This window comes from Macrobrachium rosenbergii, chromosome 27, assembly GCF_040412425.1.
Source record: "Macrobrachium rosenbergii isolate ZJJX-2024 chromosome 27, ASM4041242v1, whole genome shotgun sequence".
Classification (NCBI taxonomy): Eukaryota; Metazoa; Arthropoda; class Malacostraca; order Decapoda; family Palaemonidae; genus Macrobrachium; species Macrobrachium rosenbergii.
The window spans coordinates 14,895,150-14,919,567 of record NC_089767.1 but is presented as its reverse complement, the minus strand read 5'-3'; the positions used below and the strand labels follow the sequence as shown (position 1 = coordinate 14,919,567).

Here is a 24,418-nt window from a genome sequence, read left to right as displayed (position 1 = left end):
TCCTATTTCATAAAATGTTTGCTAAACAAAATAACTACACTATAACTTCACATGAAAGCCTAAAACGACTACGCAGTAAAAGTGCAAAACTGTAAACAAGAAGAGACTGAAGCTTAGGCTGGGAAACCTCTCTTCAGTCGGCACTGAAAACCCACATCTGTAGAACCAACGAATCTTAAAATCAACAGCCAGAGATTAATATGGTTTACTGTAAAGCTGTCTGGAAACTGAAGAAAACATTCTTTACATTCCGACTGGGAATAAGACACTGTACACACAGTCTCTCTCTGTCTCTCTCTAAAACAGTAGATCTCCAAAAGCTGTTGCCTACTTCTCGCAGGAGTCCTAAAACGATTCCACCGAAAGATACGTAACGCCTGGTCTTTAATCATTTCCTAATTGAGCCAATTAAACTCTTGGTTTCCCAAAGTTAACGATCCCCGTAATTACACGAAGGGACATCAGTTACGTCCATACGACAAGGGGGAAAAACAATTAATATTGTCAAGACAAAAAAAAAACAATTATGCGGGGATTATTTTTCAAGCAAAACTGCATATTGGAAGTTGCGTAAAACCAGTGGGAATAAAAAGCAAAGGACTTAGACGTTTTCCATTAAACACCTTAAACATATATAATAAACCCAAGATTCACTTACAAGCCATTCAGAGGATATAATATTGATATGGTAAAAACTGTGCACCGTTACCAAAAAGTTACAAATAGATTTTTAAAACAACATTAAACGTATGTGTCTTATATGCTTCTGGTATGGATCAGTAGCTCTTTGTCACGTTAGTTTTATTTATACCGAATATCTTCTAAGTAAAGCGCAGATTTTTTTTATACTCATATAAATTCTATTCAATGAAAAATATATAAACTTTTGATTGTTTATTCACGTCACTTCCAAGATACAGTTTAATGTTTGAAAAATAATCCAGGAAAATTCAATAACCCATCTGAGACTGAAAGCCTCACTCTCTGTTTTTCTCTGATATTTGGATGTATGTGATGTAAACATTTAAAGCCAGTCGAAAATCTGATATCAACTATGGATATGTATAAAAAGTTGCTTTAATGTAAAAACGGTTCATTTGAATAATATCAACTATTTCAAAATTACTATATTTGCTTTAAATTATTTACCAAAACATTTGCACATTAAAATAAATATACAAACTAAATAGTTCAAGTACTACACTCCAGTTAAATAAGAAAATACAAATGAAAAATAACTTTCAAACAAAATCAACATCTATCTGAGTTTTTACCTTTTATTCAGAATGCATAAAATCGCCTAATTAAATTAAGACGTTGCGCTCCAGAAAAAGGAAGTGAGTCTATAAATATGCTAATGCTCTTATCTCATGAAATTTACCGTCCTCGGGTAACATGAATCATCAGACACCCAACAGTACAGAAGATAGAGAGGTTCAGTTCGTTTTCTTAATAATAATCAGGTAAATGAACCGATCAGTAGTTTCAATTAATTTCTCGCGGAAAAAGTAAATGTATAAAATAAGGCTATTATTAACTTTTATTTCTGAGAGAGAGAGAGAGAGAGAGAGAGAGAGAGAGAGAGAGAGAGAGAGAGAGAGAGAGAGAGAGAGAGAGTCCACAGCCTCCTCAGGGCCAGGTGTGTGGGTCATTTTCAAAAACAGGAAATAACGAACTTTTGCTGAATTGGAAAACAAGTCCCTGAGAGGGAATAAGCGTTGTGAATACAATTAGCGTTGTTGGTGGTGTACCCATGTTTCATGAGAGTAAGGGAAAATTAACTTCGAATAAAGTCAAGTGTAAAATGACATCATTATTCCGAGACCGAGGCTAACTCACCAGTCAAAGCTACTCTTTGTTCAACGAATCTTAATTTAGAACATTTTGCGAGATGGGTAGTAACTGATACCTTTTAGCAGTGCACGTGGTACATTTCTATTCATGTCACGTCTGAAAATATTTGCATATGGTGTAATGAGACAAAAATATTCTGCTGAACGTAAGCTCGTAGCGGACTCGAACCAACGCTTGATTTTCTAAGTCGAAGCGAAACACCTGCTGCCCAACATTAAACTGTAAAACTCATGTGCAGAGAGGTGAGGTAAATTCGAAATAGATTAAAATGGAAGCACTGCCACTGCAACATTACCACCTTTATCATTACAACATTAAGTTCGTTTTCCACAGGTGCATGACCTCATTATGCTGACGTTAGTGATCATGCTGTTGACGATGACGACACGGGGGGGGGGGGGAAGGACACCTTGAAAGTAGGAAGAGGGGTCAACATGTTTTTCAGAATAGATCCACCTCTCGAGAGATTGAAAACAATAAGAATCAGAGAACGGAGAGAATTCCGAAGCTTGCAGTAATGTTAAACAAAAAGCTGATGCGTATGGCAATCAGATGATTGCTTATCCATAAGTCAAAGATGGAAAGCGAAATTTTAAAAAATAACAACGGCTTATCCAATTCATAAGTTGTTAACCTGTATCAACTGAAAGATGGTTTATTTATTTACGAAATTTATCACTATTTATTACTATTAGGTTAATGGTGTAAACTAACAGTAATATTTCATTACCTAAACTGACGTTAATGACCTGATTATATACTGACCTCACTGAACTTCTGACACAATTGCAACCATTAGATAAGAATAAAAAAAAGCGACCTTGTGACGCCTTCTACGAACAACTATGCAGCTGGAGATGTGATACGTGCAAGCGATATGCGCTAAAAGGATACGAACCTGATACATTTTGTGGACCTCTCTCTCTCTGACTCTCTCTCTCTCAATAAAAGAATAAAAATCACATTTATGCAATATATTTCGGTATAAAACAAATATTTCATCATCCCGGCACAAGCAACCAAAGTATCCTAAAATAAAAATATAAATACTGTACATGAATCAAAACATACCTTTTGACCTCCATTGGTCACACACCTGTCTCGTGCATAAACAAACGGATAACTTTCAAAGTCAAGTCCCTTCAGACGAAAGCATATACGGTATCCCATAAGGCATATTCACTTGCCTGTCGGAAAAAAAGTACACTAGGATATTGTACTGCAGTGCAACGTCATAACCAGGATAAAGGTCATTCCCTAAATTACAATCATATATACAATAATATTTCATACGGCATACACACAATATATAAATATATATATATATATATATATATATATATATATATATATATATATATATATATATATATACATACATACATACATACATACATATACACACATATATAAATAATATATATATATATATATATATATATATATATATATATATAGATATATAATATATATATGAACATATATATCTATATCAACAGCACAACTCCGGATAATCATAACTTTGCCGAGCAAAAAAACAAAAAACAAAAGAAAATAGAAGCATACACCTAACTACAGCAAAACTTTAAAAATCCAAATGTTGCGATCATGTCTTTCACATCAGTAACTACCAAAACACCCACGCATACAGAGCGAAGGAAAAAAAATCTTCCTCAATCGTTTCATCGTTGAATTCCAAAAGGACTGACGCGACTCTCACGAAAGTTGGCAAGCAGCGTGTGATAACGAGGTGATAACCAATTCGTGGTCTCATAAACACTTCTTAGAGAAGGATGGACGTGCCGTTGCACGAAAATATCCGATTTTAAGGCCCCATTCCTCCTCTGCCTCACTGACATAATGAGGCCCTTATGAAAATCCTCACTCCGTGATTGAACAATTCGGAATGGTGTTCTTTGGCGTCTGAGAGAGAGAGAGAGAGAGAGAGAGAGAGAGAGAGAGAGAGAGAGAGAGAGAGAGAGAGAGAGAGAGCAAGCATCATTTGTATATTCATGTCCGAATCCTTTTCAATTTCCCACCAACTTTTGTTCATCTACAAAAATGGCAACTATAAATATCATAAATATAACTAATAAATAATTGACATGCATATGGACACAACATTTTTAATTATATATATATATATATATATACACCAATTATATATATATATATATATATATATATATATATCAATATGTATATATACATATATATATATATATATATATATATATATATATATATATATATATATATATATATATATATATAATTGGTGAGTGTTTTGTGTACGTGTATGTTAATAATTTATTGAAAGAAAAAGAAACTAATGTTATCAGATTTTATTAAACATACATAGTCCTCGGTGGATCTTACATGAAACGAAAACCTTTAAGTCATCCCTAACACCAGAAAGGAAGCTGAGATTTCTTTTGAAAAAAAAAAAAAAAAATAAACCAATAAATAAACAAATAAACAAACGAAAGTCTCAGCTAACGACAGGTGTATAAACATGAAAAGCATCGACAGGTGTTCCAATAAACGAATTTAAAAACACTTGCCAATAAACGATACATCAAAAGTGACAAGAGCTCGGGAAAAGAACAAAACAAAGAGGTCAGCATCCTGCGACCCCAGTGACCTGTTCTGGCAGCCTTTCCGAGATAAGCCATCACAACTCTCGAGCTCGGGTCATCCGGACAGCTGCCCTATGTGGGATCTTATTAGTAACCGAAGACGATAATAATACTGGGGTCACAGTAACTAGACCTAATCAGCATGCTTGTAGCGCTTTCGTTTGAACTGGCATTTATCTGGAGTAGTAAATCTGACAGAACAATATATATGAATTAATCAATAAAGTGCCCTGAGGTAGTTATGAAGATAGATCAGTGTATTAAGAAACACAATAAACATGCTTAAACGTAAAATTCAAAAACAAATCTTTACATCTAATATCAAAATTTAATGAAATTCGTGACTTCATAAATAAACATAAAACACTGACAAATACCCTGACTGAATTGCTAAGTCCTCTCTCAGAGCATTCCGACAAATAAAATGTTGAAGACACCAATAAGCTTCCCGCAGAGGTAAATCTCAAAATACTTTTACCATGAAGGTCATGGCCATGATAACTAATTCTCCAACATTGGTGTAACCTGAAAAGGCTTCATTAGCAGAGCATGCATGGCAATTATGAAGTATTGATCTCTTATAGTTAAAAATTTTGGCAAAAGTTGGTTAGAAACGAAATCTAGTTATAATAAACAATAATACTTTTGCTGTCACTTAATAATAATAATAATAATAATAATAATAATAATAATAATAATAATAATAATAATAATAATAATAAGTGATCACTAATGAATGGATAGGCAACCTCCTTTCATGCACATCTATGCATGATGGTCTTCTGTGTACCACTTTCAACTGAAACACCTTGAACATTATCCAGAAGTTGTGATGTCAAAGTGAGCGTGACAGGTACCCTGACAGGCAGCAACACGCAAAGACGAAAGGAAAATATTTAGACTCCATTTCACCACAAGGGGGCCAATAAACAGATAAAGCACATAAACAAATATGAAGTAAAAGAATGACACGAAACCCAAGAATAAAAAAAAAAAAAAACAGCGTCTAATTACAAAAAGAGAGAAGAAACAACTGGAGACCTAACAAAGAGCTGTATGATGCATGCTTCTTTAACCCTTTAATTAAATCATTTAAGTAATTTGTGATCTTGTAAGGTCCCGCGGCACACCCAGAAAGTACCCCTTTGTACGTGCCACAAAGGCACAATTCACATTCTCAAGGCGACACTGGTCCCATAAATGTAATTTCTTTTCTCTTGTCTAAGTTAAGCTACCATTATACTGCATATTTCAAAGAATATGATTTACTCTCTCTCTCTCTCTCTATCTCTATCTTTCTCTCTCACACACAGTTATGCCCCACGAAGACCAACGTCCCCGAGGGAGCCAGTGTATGATCACAGGTATATAAATAAAAAAGAAAAAGCTTCTTATACTAACGTCCATCAAAAGGATGAAAATATGAAAAAGGTTATGATAGACAATGCAATACAGAGACATATATATATATATATATATATATATATATATAATATATATATATAAATGTGTATGTATGTATGTATGTGTAAGTATTTGTGCGTGTATGTGTTAAAAATACAACACAAACCCACTGCTAATTCATACTTCAATAGGTGAATCATGGGTGAATCCCCAGTAAGGAAAACTTCCACAACATACCTGCATCATACAAATACACAGAAGTCTCATCAAAAGCATATATATACATACATACATATATATATATATATATATATATATATATATATATATATATATATATATATATATATATTTTTTTTTTTCTTTTGCTTTTACACACTTTATGCTCACAAATGTTAAGCCATAAAAATCATTAAATATAAATATATATGCTTTTGATGAGACTTTTTTGTATCTATATGATGCAGGTATATTGTGGAAGTTTTCATCCATGATTCATGTATTAAAGTATGAACTGGTAGTGCCTTTGTGTTGCATTTTTAACGCATACATGCCCAAATACTTACACATACATACATACATACATATATATGTATATATATGTATGTATGTACTTCAATAGGTGAATCATGGATGAATATCCGATACGGAAAACTTCCACAACATGCCTGCGTCATACAACTACACAGAAGTCTTATCAACAGCATGAAAAACATCTCACGAACTGAGTTCAATTGTACCTCCTGGATTTTACGGCTCTGTCTTTTAAATACCTCCGTAGCTATCTAAAGTTCTAAGCCTTTAAAGGTCTTCCACTTCTGCTAACACACTCTTTTCGTTAACTAAACGTTTCCCATTTTTATCCTTACCAACAAACGTATATATTCAAAACACTCTGATCCACTCTTTCAGTACACTAATTGAAATATATTCCCCTTAGGTAGTAATTATTCCCAGGGTATAATGAAATGGATGTTAAACAATATTTGTGGGTTAATATTTGAGAAATTAAAAAAGTTACACGTAAGATACAAAAATTTCATATATATATATATATATATATATATATATATATATATATATATATATATATATATATATATATATATATATATATAAAATTCTCAATCTTAGACATCTAATTCTCTCTCTCTCTCTCTCTCTCTCTCTCTCTCTCTCTCTCTCTCTCTCTCTCTCTCTCTCTCTCTCTCTCTCTCCGACAGAAGGGGCCAGTAAGTTGGCGCAGCTACCAGGCACGGAGGCAAGTACCAATTATCCCTCCCATCCCCCCTAACCCGTTAAACGTAAAGTGAAGAAGAAGAAGAAGAAGAAGAAGAAGAAGAAGAAGAAGAAGAAGAAGAAGAAGAAGAAGTCTTGGAGGAGCTGAAAGAACAGGAGGAGAAAAAGGCCAGAATGAAGAGTAAATCGAAGTCATGCATACTGTAGGTACCACTCACAACTTCCACCCTGGTTCCAGTTTATCATTATCGACCATAAAGAAGGCGAGATTAGAGATGGCGAGAAGGCTCGAGATCACTCATCTTAAAGACCACTGGCAATGGGAGGCACTCGTGTTTTAGGGGATGGAGTAGTTTTTGAATTAAGACTACAATTGGCTGACACTAAACTACACTTCGTGGGATAAATTTTTTTTTTTAATGTTAAGATTTATTTCAGGCAAGATGTTACCGAACACGAAATACATGTCACACTGTAATAATTAGTGTACAATAGCTTCTTAAATTTTTCTTTCACTTACTATCTGTCACTACATAAACTGCATAAGTTAGAAAGTCCATACACTCTTGAAAAACAGCTATAATGACAGTTTAGAACGATCAAATATTTTGCCATAAGTGAAATTCTTCCTCGACACTGAACAATTACTGAAGTGAAACCGAGAGGTTGTTCTGAAAATAAATACGACCCGATGTTTTTTAAAGAGGAACCAATAAACTAAGAAACTCTTCAATTAACGTCTATAAAATTCACACTTACTGCCACGAACGTTTCAGAAATTATTTCTTAGAAAACTTCGCAACGTTCCGTCAATCACTTCTGAGAAAGCACAGCGCCGTGTCTGTCATTCCTCGGGAAGTGTCGTCACATCAAGCGGATTAGAGCTTGAAATAGAAACAAAGCCTTGCCCTTGATAAAGGTGCATTTAAATGAACAAACGGGCCATTCAACCGAGCAACTATCTTTGGAACATTAAAAAGCGTCAGTATGAGCACATCTGCAGTCTTCAAAAGTGAATGAATTACCCTTAGGCAAAGATAAGCATCAATTTTTAATGAAGAAAATCATACATAAGGCGAACTGGAGCATTAACATTGATAAGAATACTTACCTTGTTGATGTATAACATTTCACATGAAAAAATTAAAATCGCGTTTTGAGGAAAATTTTACATTTTTCAAACAATAAAATCTTACTACAAAGTGAATCACTTTCATACTAATAGATATACTTACCTAATTTAATCTTAGGCAAAATATTAATCTCTGTGTGAATCAAGTACACAGAAGCATTCAATTCACATAAACGCAGAAAAGAACTGTCTTACGTACTATGATATATGTTTCTTTAGAAATTCTCATAAAAATTAATATTCTGTTGCTCTCTTTGCTTTACTACTAACACTGAAATGAGAAGTAACTAAAGTACTAAATGCTCTTGTAATGAAAAGTTAAGGATATCTTAGTTTAACCAGACCACTGAGCTGATTAACGGCTCTCCTAGGGCTGGCCCGAAGGATTAGATTTATTTTACGTGGCTAAGAACCAACTGGTTACCCAGCAACGGGACCTACAGCTTATTGTGGAATCCGAACCACATTATGACGAGAAATGAATTTCTATCACCAGAAATATATTCCTCTAATTCTTCATTTGCCGGTCGGAGAGTCGAAAAAAAGAAAAAAAATGTCATGTACTTACATATTATCATTATTATTAAAGTAGTTTAACCAGACCACTGAGCTGACTTTCAGCTCTCATAGGGCTGGCCCGAAGGATTAGATTCAATGAAAGAAATTTTGTCAGAACCTTTTACATTTTCAGTCGTTCCAATTTTGATGTTCTTGAGGAACTGTAATTTAATTAATAAAATATAAAAATAAGTAAATAATAAAAGCACGAAAACCCTTTTAATATTTGTTCAGTTTAAAAAAAAGGGCAAAATTTTAAAATGCTGCTTAATTTATATTCTGAATTTTAATATACCTTTTTAGTATGTATGTAAGGAAGCCTGAGTAAATGTACTTACATAGTCATACACACACACACATAATTGCATACGCAGAGACAGACAACGAAGGGAGTATGAAAGCATGATACAGCAGTTCCAAAAATAACAGAAATAACTCAAGTCACAAAAACATCCGAACCAAATTATAGACGACATCAGTACTACCTTTGCGTTCAAAGGAACTCTGTTACGTCGAGCAAAAAGGGGAGAGGATATGAACACATTAAGTTCCGCCGTTCCCAGAACACCTTTCTGCTTCGAAGAACTTCTTCAGGAGAACAAAGAACAAAGAAGAAACTCATTCTCTAATTATGAATTGAAACAGTGGTAAATAACTGAAAAAACTAATCAGAACTTAAACACAATGACTTTCATAATATAATAAATTAAGAATATTTCTCTATGTTAAAAAATAAAGCATATACACCAACCACAACGCTATAAAATTAAAAACAGAACATAAAAAAATATAACAATGTCTGAAGATGCAGCCACTTATCCAGAGAAATATAAGCGAAGACGATCGAATAAACCTTTGGACATTAACAAAAAGTTAGAAAATTACGAGTCTTGACTCGTCCTGTCTCTTACATGCAGGACCGTCCCACTGTGCTTCTTGCGACAATCTCTTACGAAGTCACTGAAACAACTTGAGAGCCTTTATCTCACCAACTACCAAAAAAAAAAGAAAAAGGGAGAGTTTTTATATGATATCGGATAAATCCAGTCTGAATAAAATAAAATTGAAACGAGAATTCTTATACGTCCGTCTTGACAAAAAGAAAAGAGAGAGAGAGAGAGAGAGAGAGAGAGAGAGAGAGAGAGAGAGAGAGAGAGAGAGAGAGAATAAATCTACGCATTTCACACATACTATGTATGTGCCAATGAACATGCCTAATGAAATATGTAAATCCCTACAGTACCTAGGTAATTCATTAATGTTATAAGGATTTTAGCATATTTTCTAAATAACGATAATTCATTAATGTTATAAGGACTATAGGATATATTCTAAACACTAAAATATTTATGACAAATTAGGTACAAAATCAGAGAAAAGAAATAAAACTGCATCCCGGGAACTGGAATGTCAAAAACTCCAAAACATTACGAGCCTAGAGTAAAATTTTAAGGATAAGAGCATGTCAGTAAAATCAGCAGTTAAGCACCACAAAACCCACCTCTTCATAAAAACCATGAGCACTCTCTTTCTGTGTAAACGAATACTAAATCAAGAAAATTATATAATTTTTTTTGCACGCAAGATCCACAAAACCCTGCTTTGGTACATATAGTTTGCAGGAAAGTTACAAAAATTATGAATGAATAAGTTATGCATAAAGTGAATATAAGCTGAGGAAAATGACTGGCGGTTCAAAAGATCCATTCCAAACTAAGAGAGAGAGAGAGAGAGAGAGAGAGAGAGAGAGAGAGAGAGAGAGAGAGAGATAACCAAATATATATAAAAACAATATCCACCTTCATCAACAGTTATTTGGAGAACAGGAAAGGATTACCCATAAAAGGAATATGATTATGCAAATCCTTAACGTGAGAGACTGGGAGTGAGAAACCTCGCGCACATACCTGAAGAAAAAATGCCCCTCGCCCTGACAGATACAGAAAGAGGGGAGAGATATTACTCCCAACGAACGCGAAAGGGGACGGACTGATGGTCGACCGCTCTACAAGTGGTCAAAATCAAGGACAGTGTCAGTTGAAGGATGAGCTCGTTTGCATTATGTTACCGTAAAGTGACTTTGGTCGTAATATGGTAAATTTTCTTGTTAGACAGCTATCTCCCGCGTGCTGATGTGTGTGTGTGTGCGTGTTTGTGTGCGTGTGTGTGTGGATGCACAGAAGTGAAATAATAGAAATGGCACTAAATTAGTACTTGTGTAATGCGTTTTCGTGAAACCAGTTATCAAAGCAAAATGTGATCATGCGATTATAACAAGTAACAGATAGTAATAATAACAATACTAAACAAAAAACAAAACAAAAAACAAAAAATCAGTGACGAACCCCATTAACAGTTTGCATGCGACATAAATAAACTTATCAGTGACAAAAAACCTTATCCAAAACAAAGCAACAAACAGAAAATCTTTAAAAGAAACCCTGCTAAAAAAAATCAGATCTCTCTCTCTCTCTCTCTCTCTCTCTCTCTCTCACACCCAGAAACACAAAACCTATCTTGAAATAGAAGCGTCCAACAGCTCTGCAACAAAAATGAACGAATAAGAGATCCCTTATCTCAGACAGAGCTCGAGCTTCAAAGGATGCAACATGAAGACAATGATCACGAAATCTCCAAAACAAATTCTAGTCCGCAAACAGATTGCTATCAAAAGCATACACAAAAGCACGCAAAGAGATATCAGCATAGTAAGGGATTTGAGTATGCAAATGAAAACGCGGCAGATAATAATACATGACCGTATAATGCACATCAGACCTACGAAAAAGTGAGATGGAAATGAATGAACGAGCAAGATGAATAAGCAGGGAGATGAATGATGGCATCGCAAGGTTGAAGCAAGGTTACTGAAGTCGACGGAAAAGGCAGAAAATTAGTAAAAACATAAAAGCGTGTAAATGTTATGACAAGAAATACTATCACGAGTTCAAAGAAGTGTAAAAAAAAACTGAAGGATGCTTTAATATATAAAAATACAACACAAAATAAACAGAGAAAATGCAAATTAAAAACAAAGGAGTCAGCATAGAAAAAAGAACAAGTAAACATAAAACCGCACAAAAACAGAGCAGATACCAAAAATATAAACATGAATACGGAAGGCTTTAATGCAGTTGAGTCATATGGCACAGCAAATAATGGATGAAGATGAATAAGAGAGACTCATGAAGCACGGGTAAAAATGATCTAGATGAATCTTGTAAAATGGACACTAGGGACATGATACACTTTGGAGGACACACTATTCACTGCATTATGACTAAGGTCAGATACATGATACGGGAGTGGCTTAGACAGACACCCAGACACATACACATGTGCGCAGATGCATGTATATAAGTAAATGTATGAGCGTGTAGACGTGTATGCTCTCTTCTCTGCAAACATACACTCATTCACATACATAATATATAATGTATATATACTTTATTATGTATATTATATATATATATATTATTTATATATATGTGTATGTAAATTAGTGTATATTTTTGCAAAGAGAGCACATATGTCCACACACTTAAACATTTATTTGTATACATGCATTATGTAAATAAATATATATATATATATATATATATATATATATATATATATATATATATATATATATATATATATATATATATATATATATGTACATGTATATATGTGTGAGTGTGTGTGTGTTTGTGTGTGTGGGTGTGTATGCGCGTGCGTGCACTGAATACGTATATTTCATACAGAAACTCAATACGACAGCTACAATAAGGCTGAACAATAAAACAAAGAGGCATTATACGATTATGTAACTAAATCTTAAGCACAGGATCAAAGGACTATAGCAACACGGACAAACGTAAAGAGCGAAAAAGTTCAGAAGTAGCTAGCAGAGCGAGATAAAAAGTGATGCTCGCCTCACTACCCTACTCATTATTCTTGTTGAAGAATCTTTGAAGAATCTCTTGGCATTTTCTTCATGCTGAGGATGACCACTGGAATTTATATTTGTAGTAATATCTGAGACAGGAGTGACCTTTCAGTTGTATAAAAAGCCAATTAAACTTTAGTAAAGAGTAGACAGTCCTCTCTAGAGCTCATTAACAGCGAGCAGCCGCCTACCTCACCATACACAGGAGCAATTTCGTCACAGTACTGAGTCCACCATCAAGTTACAGAAGCTAGATGGAAGATAAATAAACAGCACTCAACCTTTTTGTCCAACGTTTTGCTAAAGACACAGGTATCAATTTCTTTCATGACTAAGTAACCATGAATGACAGGTCCAATTTCGATATCTGACGAGCCCTGAGAAGGTTCACATTCAGAGTAATCGCATATATACTATTTACATACCTTCCTAATCTACAACAAACTCGATGCATATATGAAAAATAAACATAGTATATTTTCACTTTGATATCTTAAGGTTTATACATTGTGTTACGTATATCTACACGATGTTACTGACATACATGAATATACTGGGCGTTGAATTCCAAAAATTACTCTGGACATTTCCTATAAAACCTGACCAGAATTTACAGCATAAACCTCTTCCAATGCGTTGCCAAAATGTTAAAAAAGGAAGTGCTACTGTGCCAAGATAATAATAATAATAATAATAATAATAATAATAATAATAATAATAATAATAATAATATTGAGATATTGTGAAAATTCAATAAATAATATTGATGATAATGTAGACGATGGGCGGAGCAATGCTTGCGTAAGGCAAACAGAATGGAAGCTTAAATGCAAGGTTAAACAAAGGCGCTCGCATAAAAGTTGAGAGTAAAACACTAACAGCCATACAATGTACCTTTAAAGATCTTTAACAACAACTACAAGGACAAGGACAACTCTTCCCGATGACTTGTTATGACCTTAAAAAGCAGCTGAGGAAAAGAAAGCAACTGTCAACTGGCAACTCAAGCCTATGATCCTTTCGGCAACACGATCAGGCAGCTACGCATTGTAGAGTCATTATAAAAATTTTAAAAAAGACACTGCTTCTCAGGAACATTTGATATTAGAATTTCAGGTTGTATATATATATACATACATATATATATATATATATATATATATATATATATATATATATATATATATATATATATATATATATATACACACACACACACGCATACATACAGATACGTATTAGCAGCTCAAGAATCAAGACAGTAGGGATTTCAGATTGAAGGTGGGAGTGCGCGAAACAACATTAATCAGTAAAAGTAAGAGGCAAACAAGTATGGTTAGCTGTGAAACCTGGCTTTAATTTTAACGCGACGAATTGTCGTCTTAGATGTACAGGTGTTTTGTCAGTGAATAGTTATATCAGTGTATGAGACTGGGTATTGCTCAATAAACGATGTTTCAGGTAGATTTCACGCAAACGTATGTATATCCGTGTAAGCCACTTCAAGGATAAAATAAAACAATTTAAAATACTGTAGTCTCGGTATTCCACGCTTAACTTAACAAAAATAAACTGAAAATATTAATTTGGCTAATTTGTCAGCCTTGTTAAAGAAATAAAATCTGCAAAAATAACAATAGAAATTTAAAGAAAACAAACTAAACAGTCTTATACGAACGCCAAGTTTACATAAACAATGCAAGACACCCAAAATATAACGTTAGTGCCATCGACGCAGCCACAAAAAAGAACTAAATTCTCACAGTCTATGCATCTTCCGAGACAAGTAAATACTGTCACACGTCAAAGAAGAAAGCTCCTTAAGTAAATCGCCTCTTTCTCTTTATCTTCCTCTCTCTCTTTCTCTCCCTCTTTCTCACACGCATATGTACTAACACATGCACGCACTTCAATAACTTCCGGGTACGGAGAATATAACTACCTTCCTTTGGGAAGACTTGAAAAAAAAAATTATTCGAGGGGCTGAGGAACAGCCCCGACCAGAGGAACAGCCAAACCTCCTTTTCAAATAATTGCATTGCACAAAAATTAAACCAAGAAATGAGCTACAGCTTATCTAAACTTACTTGAGAATCATATCTGGTAGCGAGTACTGACAGGTGCTTCATATCAGTTAAAAAAAAACGGAACAACTTTCTCTCTCTTTTTTTCCAACACATGCCATCGCTACTAACAGCCTTTAAAAATCTCTGCCAACACACACATACGCACACCTACCGTCTTCACACTTTAAGCCTAATTCGGAGTCACACGAGGCCGGTTAAAAGCCTCATTATTCAACTCTAATTGGCAACATAAAACCTCATAACGGAAGGCAACCAATACAATGAGACCAGACCGGCTATAATTTACGCGTCAGTCAACGTCGGTGGCGCTCAGGTAAGATTAAAATCAATCAGACATCATCATCGATGTTTCTTGTCTTCATTTCAACGAAGGCATCAAACGGTATGAATAAAAACCTAAAGATAACAGTTCTATTTAAGAGGTAAGTGACTCCGACGTTTTATTTTTGAAAAGTGGACGGAACATTAAAAAGCTCCACTCATTTACGGCGTCGAGATCTTACGATGAGGACCAACGCCACTCAGTTATTCGTAACGCTGAAGTAATGCTTACTTCTACATCTGAGCACTAAATACAAGGTCAATAAGCAGGCTTTCTGTAAATGATAACATCAAAAACAAAAACAAACAACAAAATGGACAGACACGAACTAAGCAACCAGTTGTCTACCTGAACGACTCTGAATCTTCCTCGTTAGTTTTAAGCATTAACAGAGAGAGAGAGAGGTGATACAGTTCACCCATAGATGCAAGGCCGATGTCTGGGAATAAGACGAGAATAGAAGAAGCGCTATGAGCGTGCCTGTGCCAAAGATCCTCGGTTCCTCCTGGTAAAATCGCCCCCTCCCCCCTTTATTCTTAACTCTCATTTTCAGGGGTATGGTGCTCGTCGCATCTTACTCCCAGGGTGCCAATGAACAGCTTTCTCACAACACAGAGTTACTATGATGGCCCAGTACATGCAGTAACTCAGAAGAGACGAAATACAAAGACTAACTTGCACACACACACAAACATATATATATATATATATATATATATATATATATATATATATATATATATATATATATATATATATATATACATATATATATATACATACATACATATATACACACACATATATATATATATACATACATACACATACTGGCCAATTACAAAAACCAAGCTTTTAAAAATTTCATCGTGACGACAGCAATGACCCATCACTGAAGAATTTTGTTCATGATTCAAATGGCTATCGTCACAGTTTATAAAAGTGGAGTAGTTTATCTTGCTTGTACTGTTGTGGTTTCATGTATTTGTTGGTTTGTGAAATTATATACACAGATGCAATCTCTTTTGTTAAAGCTTGTTTTAAAAGTTAGTACACTTTCAAGCTTTTTCATAAATATTTTCGCTTATTTTGAATAATAATAATAATAATAATAATAATAATAATAATAATAATAATAACAATAATAATTAGTATTAATATAATTATTACTATTATTATTATTTCAAGCATGGTAGGCAGGGTTTATTTAATAAATATATAAACCTTTTTAACGAGGAAAATTTGTGACTGAGGTATCTGCATACTATATTGATTGCGCTCAAATAGAAACAAAAGTAATGAAGAACAACGGTATTAACGGTATACGATACGGAAATAACAGAGCAATAACGCATCACCTGTTTTCGGAATCACAAAAGAGGACTCACTGTGAAAACAGCAGGAAAATACGGCCTGTATTTCAGTTTCAATGTAACTGTTATTTCGGAAATAAAAGAATAAAATTACTACAAGAATAAACTGGAAACAACATAAAAGAGAGGGAAAGGTCGTGCACAAAATAGTAATGAAAAAATTCATTTGTTCACGAAAGACGTAAAAAAAAAAAAAAAAATTAAACGCTCTTAAAGACTAAATATCAAGGTATTGAAGATTAAAGTCAGAAAATCATAAAAAATCTGATAACGTTTTCAATAGGAATTTTTGTCTAAATCCGTGCACATTAAAAACTAAATAACATCACACACAAAGATGAAACGCATTCCAAAGAACATTTTCGTTTCTCGCTTCTCTCCATTTCTGAAATAGTCATCAACACCTCGAGCCGCCGGCTACAATATTCAAGAACAAACCCGACCACCAACTAAGCCGACTCTAAATCCCTTTCCTTCACCAGCAACAAACACATCCTGGCCATCATCTCAAAACAAAATCAACAAAGCCGAACATCATCGCCACCATGACACCATCAACCACGGGATTATTATCAACACTCGCCGCCCTTTCATAAACATGTCGCAATTACCCGTAAGAATCTCCAACAACCAACATTATCGTCAGACCCCATAACTATACAACGGAGCTCGGACCAATCACCGGTGGAAGCCGAGTGCTGCCACTCACACAAGTAGGCCATCTACATCCAATCGAGCCATTGGCCGGATAACGCTCAAAATGGACCTGATGGTAACGCTTTAGTGGAGAGAAAGAGAAAGAGAGAGAGAGAGGTTGCCAAAGGAGCTTTAGGTAACAATAACAAGCTAAGCTAAAAGGGTCTTACCTGATAAGTTTGACTTTTAGGCAATGACACTTTGGAGGACTAAACTTCAGAAAACCGGAGATTTGGGAGGATTATTCTCGAGTGCCAGCATAACAAACACGACCGAATTAGTTTAAGTTCCATGAACCTATTCGAAGTTTTCGGACGATGTAAACTTATATGTATAATTAGTAATACAAAATTTTATACAAGCTGTTCAAACACAGCATATCTACATCTTCTGCAGCAAATTCAGCTAAAATACAGTGTTTACACAGCTTACTACCGTTGCCATACATAGGGTGGCAGTCTTATACACGATGACCCCAAACTTTGAGCTGCGTCCCAGCCTATGTGCTAAGGCATTCCACAATCTCGTGTATGAGTTACCTTTTCTGTAGGTGCACCCAACAGCACTTCCCTTGTTATTTGTCATTTAGACGTTATTTCTTTTCTCTTTTATTTATAATAGCTCCATATTAGAAGCAAATCTATTCTGTTATGCTTTATAATTATTCTTATCCTAACTACACCATCATATCTGTTACCATTCCTCTCCGGATCTAGTTCTTCACTGGATGGGTCGATATCGTACTCGCCTAGCACTCTCCTAGGCCCGCGTTCGATTCTCCGGCCGTCCAGTGAAGGATTAGAGGAATTTATTTCTGGTGATAGAAATTTATTTCTCGGTATAATGTGGTTCGGATTCCACAATAAGCCGTAGGTCCCGTTCCTAGGTAATCAATTGGTTCCTAGCCACGTAAAATAAGTCTAATCCTTCGGGCCAGCCCTAGGAGAGCTGTTAATCAGCTCAGTGGTCTGGTTAAACTAAGGTATACTTAACTTAACTCTCCGGATCTTGACCAGGATAAGTCTGAAAATTTAGATGACAAAACTGCGTAATTTGGAAGCACAAAAGGACCAAGAATGACGACCATGAGTGCTTTCAAGATTTTTTTTTTTTTACATCGATTTTTTCTATACACCTTCATCTGTCAAATACTCAATATTACAAAGGTAACAACTCTCTGGAAAGGGGGCGAAACCATAGGTTATTTTTCGTAAGACTAAATACCCGGAACCGTGATAATATACTTCCTAAGATTACGTATCTAGAAATCTGGGAATATTTTTCCTAAGACTTCATATCCGTAAACCTGGGAATATTTTCCCTTAGACTGAGTATTAGGAAACCTGGGAATATTTTTCCTTAGACTAGATATCCCGATACCTGGGAATATTTTCTCTTAGACTACGTATCCAGAAATCTGGGAGTATTTTCCCATAGACTAGATATCCGGATACCTGGGAATATTTTCTCTTAGACTATGTATCTGGAAACCTGGGAATATTTACCCATAGACTAGATATCCGGATACCTGGGAATATTTTCTCTTAGACTACGTATCCAGAAACCTGGGAATATTTTCCCTTAGACTACATACCCCGATACCTGGGAATATTTTCCCTTAGACTAGATATCCGGATACCCGGGAATATTTTCTCTTAGACTACGTATCCGGAAACCTGGGAATATTTTCCCTTAGACTAGATATCCCGATACCTGGGAATATTTTCTCTTAGACTGCATATCCGGAAACCTGGGAATATTTTCCCCTTAGACTAGATATCTGGATACCTGGGAATATTTTCTCTTAGACTATGTATCCGGAAACCTGGGAATGTTTTCCCTTAGACTAGATATCCCGATACCTGGGGATATTTTCTCTTAGACTATGTATCCGGAAACCTGGGAGTATTTTCCCATAGACTAGATATCCGGATACCTGGGAGTATTTTCTCTTAGGCTACGTATCCGGAAACCTGGGAATATTTACCCTTAGACTACATACTCTGATACCTGGGAATATTTTCCCTTAGACTAGATATCCGGATACCTGGGAATATTTTCTCTTAGACTACGTATCCGGAAACCGGGGAATATTTTCCCTTAGACTAGATATCCGGATACCTGGGAATATTTTCTCTTAGACTACGTATCCGGAAACCTGGGAGTATTTTCCCATAGACTAGATATCCAGATACCTGGGAATGTTTTCTCTTAGACTACGTATCCAGAAACCTGGGAATATTTTCCCTTAAACTACATACCCCGATACCTGGGAATATTTTCCCTTAGACTAGATATCCGGATACCTGGGAATATTTTCACTTAGACTACGTATCCAGAAACCTGGGAATATTTTCCCTTAGACTAGATATCCGGATACCTGGGAATATTTTCTCTTAGACTACGTATCCGGAAACCTGGGAATATTTTCCCTTTAGACTAGATATCCGGATACCTGGGAATATTTTCTCTTAGACTACGTATCCGGAAACCTGGGAATATTTTCCCTTAGACTACATACCCTGATACCTGGGAATATTTTCCCTTAGACTAGATATCCCGATACCTGGGAATATTTTCTCTTAGACTACGTATCCAGAAACCTGGGAATATTTTCCCACAGACTAAATATCCGGAAACCTAGAAATAATTTTCCTATGTCTACATATTAGAGAGCTTGAGAATATTTTTCTCAAGACTAAATATCCTGAAACCTAGGAATATTTTCCCTAAGGCTACATATCCGGAGACCTGAGAATAATTTCCCTAAGATTACAAATCCGGAAATCTGAAAAATATTTTTCCTAAAGCATCATATCCGAAAATCTGCGAATATTTTTCCTAAAACTGCATATCAGGAAAACAGAATAATTTTCCTAAGGCCATATATCCGGAAACCTGGGAATATTTTTCCTAAGGTTATATATTAAGAAAATTGGGAATATTTTTCCTAATACTAAATATCCAGAGATCTGGGAATATTTTTCCTAAGATTTCATATTCGAAAACTGAGAATATTTTTCCTAAAACCGCATATCAGGAAAAAGAATAATTTTCCTAAGGCCACATATCCGGAGACCTGGGAATATTTTTCCTAAGGATACATATTAAGAAAAATGGGAAAATTTTTCCTAATACTAAATATCCGGAGATCTGGGAATATTTTTGTCAAGATTGCATATCCGAAAAACTGAGAATACCTCTCCTAAGGCCACATATCCACGAACCTAGGTTTTCCTAGGGCCAATATCGGGAAACCGGGGTCCTAAGGTCACATATCATTAAAATATGAGCGTGAAGTTACCCAAAAGCCTTTGTCGGATCTGAAATGTTCTATAGTGAGTTTCATTCACCTTAAGAGTTCGATCGTGAATAGCATGTTTATTTTTTTAAATTAGAGACAAAATATGACCATGATACGGAAACGGGATGTTCCAAAGTCTTATGTACCAACACTGTGAGAGAAAAACACCACGTACTAGAGTAATTTTCACTGGTCCAACAAAAACCGCAGATTGGATTAATTTCGAAGTTTTTGTTAATATAATTCGAGGCAGAATCCCGCGCACCTGAGTCAGATTTCACTAGTCCAAAAGTTAATTAGCATTTTATCTACTTTTTATCTGTTATTGATCATACACATTCAATTCGAACAACGTCATTTGATACAACTGATTATACTCCTATATACACTCTTCCCTTCATGAGAATATTTTGTTTTTTGGAAGTTTTCTCAGCACCTTTATGAGATTGACTTGCTCCATAAAGTGTAAGCACATAATAATAATAATAATAATAATAATAATAATAATAATAATAATAATAATAATAATAATAATAATAATAATAATAATAATTCGTGCATAGAAACTGTTTAAAGCAAAATTTAATCCATCTGAACAAAATCAAATATTAGCTCTAGTCTTTTTTTTTTTGGGGGGGGGCGACAACTACCAGACCAGGGTTCCTCTCATTTTCTTAAAAAAAAAAAAAAAAAAAAATAGACAAACACGCACAACGAGGACTCTAAGGAATTCTTTTCCTCAATTTCTCTGACGGTACTTCCGCATAATTTGACATTCCCAGAGCCAGATAGGGCATCATCCACTTCCTGAAGGGGAAGAAGCCTTTGAAGAAAGGTTCTGCAAGAGCCGGACCACACTAGGTCATTCATTCCGTACGCACATCTGAAGGAAGTGTCACGCTTTCATTTACGAAGGTTATTTTGTGAATGACTTTCTCTCTCTCTCTCTCTCTCTCCTAACAACTGTCCCTTATACCCACATCTGAGGATACTTAAAACTAGATTCTCGTAGGATTTACGACCTAGGTTTATTTAATTAAAAAGAGCGTTTGCGTCGTTACGGACCTTGAATAACATAAGTTACCTAAAATTATATGTAAAAAATGTCTCGAATGCAAGAAAAAGATTCTGCACACCAACTGCATACTTAAGAGATGGCTACAAAACTGATTTTCTTGTAGGCTGGCTTATCTGCAGAACTGGACTAAAGTCCAGTACCATGTTAGAAATAAAGTAAACTCAGAATCGGCAATCAATAAACACTTTAATTAGCTATAATTAACTCTCAAACATTTTTTGATAAACGATATAGATATTATGACGTACAGTATTCTAAAAATTTTTTTAGAGAAACCCTACGCCTAATTCCTAATTCCTACGATACAGTCAAAAAGAAAAGAAAAGCGAGACACATCAAGCCAAACAATCTGCAGACACCAACTGAGATTTTTCAGCAAATGAAATATGATCCATGCCGAGTAAGATACGGTGTTGCGGAAGACAGTTCAGAATCTCGGTGAAAACTCACAGATGATCCAAGTTTGTTTTTTTCATTCCCACGTGAGTGTGTTTCTACCCCGGGGGAGGGAAAGGAAGTATAAAGAAATACTACAATAGGCCGTCATTATGCATATTCCTCCATTTAAAGCTTTTCTAGGTAAGATGTCATAAGTAGAAAAAATAAACCTACAGTACCTTAAGTTAGCAAAGCAACTAAGACGCGGAAAAAACCGCACTACTAGCCTATAAGGAAACGATTGTGAATCTTATTTAGAACACGATAACAAAATTCATCACTTAATTAATTATATTTTAATCCTCATCTCTAGCAAAACAAATAATAGAAGAATTTATCGGGAATCATCAACACGGTGGCCTCCTTCCGGGGTCATCTGAGTGCCAAAGATTCCTGACAGGAATAAACGAAATTCTTATGCTAAGCATAATTACAAACTTATCACTATCAGCGAGAGAAATACAGAGACCGTATGGTAGGTTTACATGTCACTCATACATATATATATAGGGTATATATACATACATGCATGCATACATACATACATATACATACAATATATATATATATATATATATATATATAGTGTGTGTGTGTGTGCTCACAAAAGCACATGCAGAGTCACCTGAGTAGCAAAGCCCAGTGAGTTTCGGAAATGGACGGCGTCCAAATTAATTCGCCGAACGGGAGTTCCTAATCGACCAATCCCGAGCCATCTCCTTGCCTCTGACAATTTAGCTCATCAAGGATAAAGAAAAGGTTATAGTGGCACCTCTTACAACAGGCGAGGACACTCTGTAAATAAAGACGTGAAGCAGGAGACGAGAAAAGTTGTTGGGGAAACAAAAGATAACAGGATAACTGCTCTCGTGCCAACAGACAAATCGAGGAGTGGGAGAACCACATCACTGTTAAACAGAGCATTGTCAGCAAGTGAGTAATACCGACCATCAGTTTAATGTTACTTGGTTGCCTCATTAGACTTTGTTTCTCTTTTCCACTGTTACTTAACTGCATTACCAACATAATTTTTTTCCTGTTTTATTATCGTTTTGTTGACTTAATTCATTGATATTTTAATTGGAATACCGTCTCCGAAGTTCCAATCTCTGATTCATGAGTTTTTCTTTATATTTTTCACCAGTTCCTTAACTAAAACCATTATTTATACAACAGGAAATAATTAAATGCATAACTCAATTAAAACTTTTCATTCACAAGGAGTTTCCCTTACATAATACGAGAACCCAAATGACCAACAATTCTTTAATTAAAATAGGGAAGGGAATATAGAATTTAGGCCAAAGGCCAAGCACTGGGGCCTATGAGGTCATTCAGCCATGAAAGGGAAATTGAGAGTAGAAAGGTTTTAAAGGTGTAACAGGAGGAAAACCTCAAAGCAGTTGCACTATGAAACAATTGTTAGGAGAGGGTGGATAGCAAGACTGAAGAAAGATAATATGAATAGAGGCACAGTAAAAGGAATGAAAGGGGTTGCTGCTAGGGGCCGACGGGACTCTGCAAAGAACCTTAAAGAAAAATTCTAACAAGAGACTTGCAACTTCCCCACTAGTTACCGGAAAGACAAAATACTTAGCGCAGAAAACAGAACCTACCAACACTCAAGGAAAGCTGGGAGACTCTTCTTCCAACCGACTACTTAAATTTCACTTAGAAGTCCGTCTTGTACAAGATAATATCGCCAATTATGATGGTTGTGGAGATGAAAGGAGCAGTGCTCAAATCACTTCACATTCAAAACGAAACGTGTTAGAACACCCTGTGAGTTCATTCCTGTAATTTTTGAGTACGTAAAATTAAAGTACATTTTTCAAGCAAACACTTTGTATTAGGTAAATAATAATAACAACAACAATAATAATAATAATAATAATAATAATAATAATAATAATAATAACAACACGTATTATAACAATCATTATACTTTATTGCTATCACTAATAATAATAATAATAATAATAATAATAATAATTATCATTATTATTTATTTATACAATAATAAACGTACATTAAAACACTTTTACTGGCTATGGTGAAACCGCAAAATTTAAAACAAACGAAGCATTCTGGCATTTTAAGAGGAATGACAATGATGATTCACTCTTTAATAAGATCACCATTATTACTGAACACAACGAAACGGAAAACGATAAACAAGGTAAATGAGTTACATCAAAGTCACAAGCGCCACTTATCGATGCTCGATGTATCACCCCTTCCCATTTCTGCTGCAATTGCACCATCCTCACCATCGCCAACATTCTCCCCGTCATCATCATCATCATAATCACGAACCAGCTGCACATTCGCCACGAACAACCGTCCTGTCTAATCTCCCACCC

At 35.1% G+C, this 24,418-nt stretch overlaps 1 protein-coding gene across 12 annotated transcripts in view; it reads right to left on the bottom strand.

Annotated features, from left to right (window-relative positions):
- The window catches only part of LOC136853422 (uncharacterized), a 574,979-nt gene that overhangs the window by 181,880 nt on the left and 368,681 nt on the right, over positions 1-24,418 (bottom strand). The gene's annotated exons all lie outside the window — the stretch shown is intronic.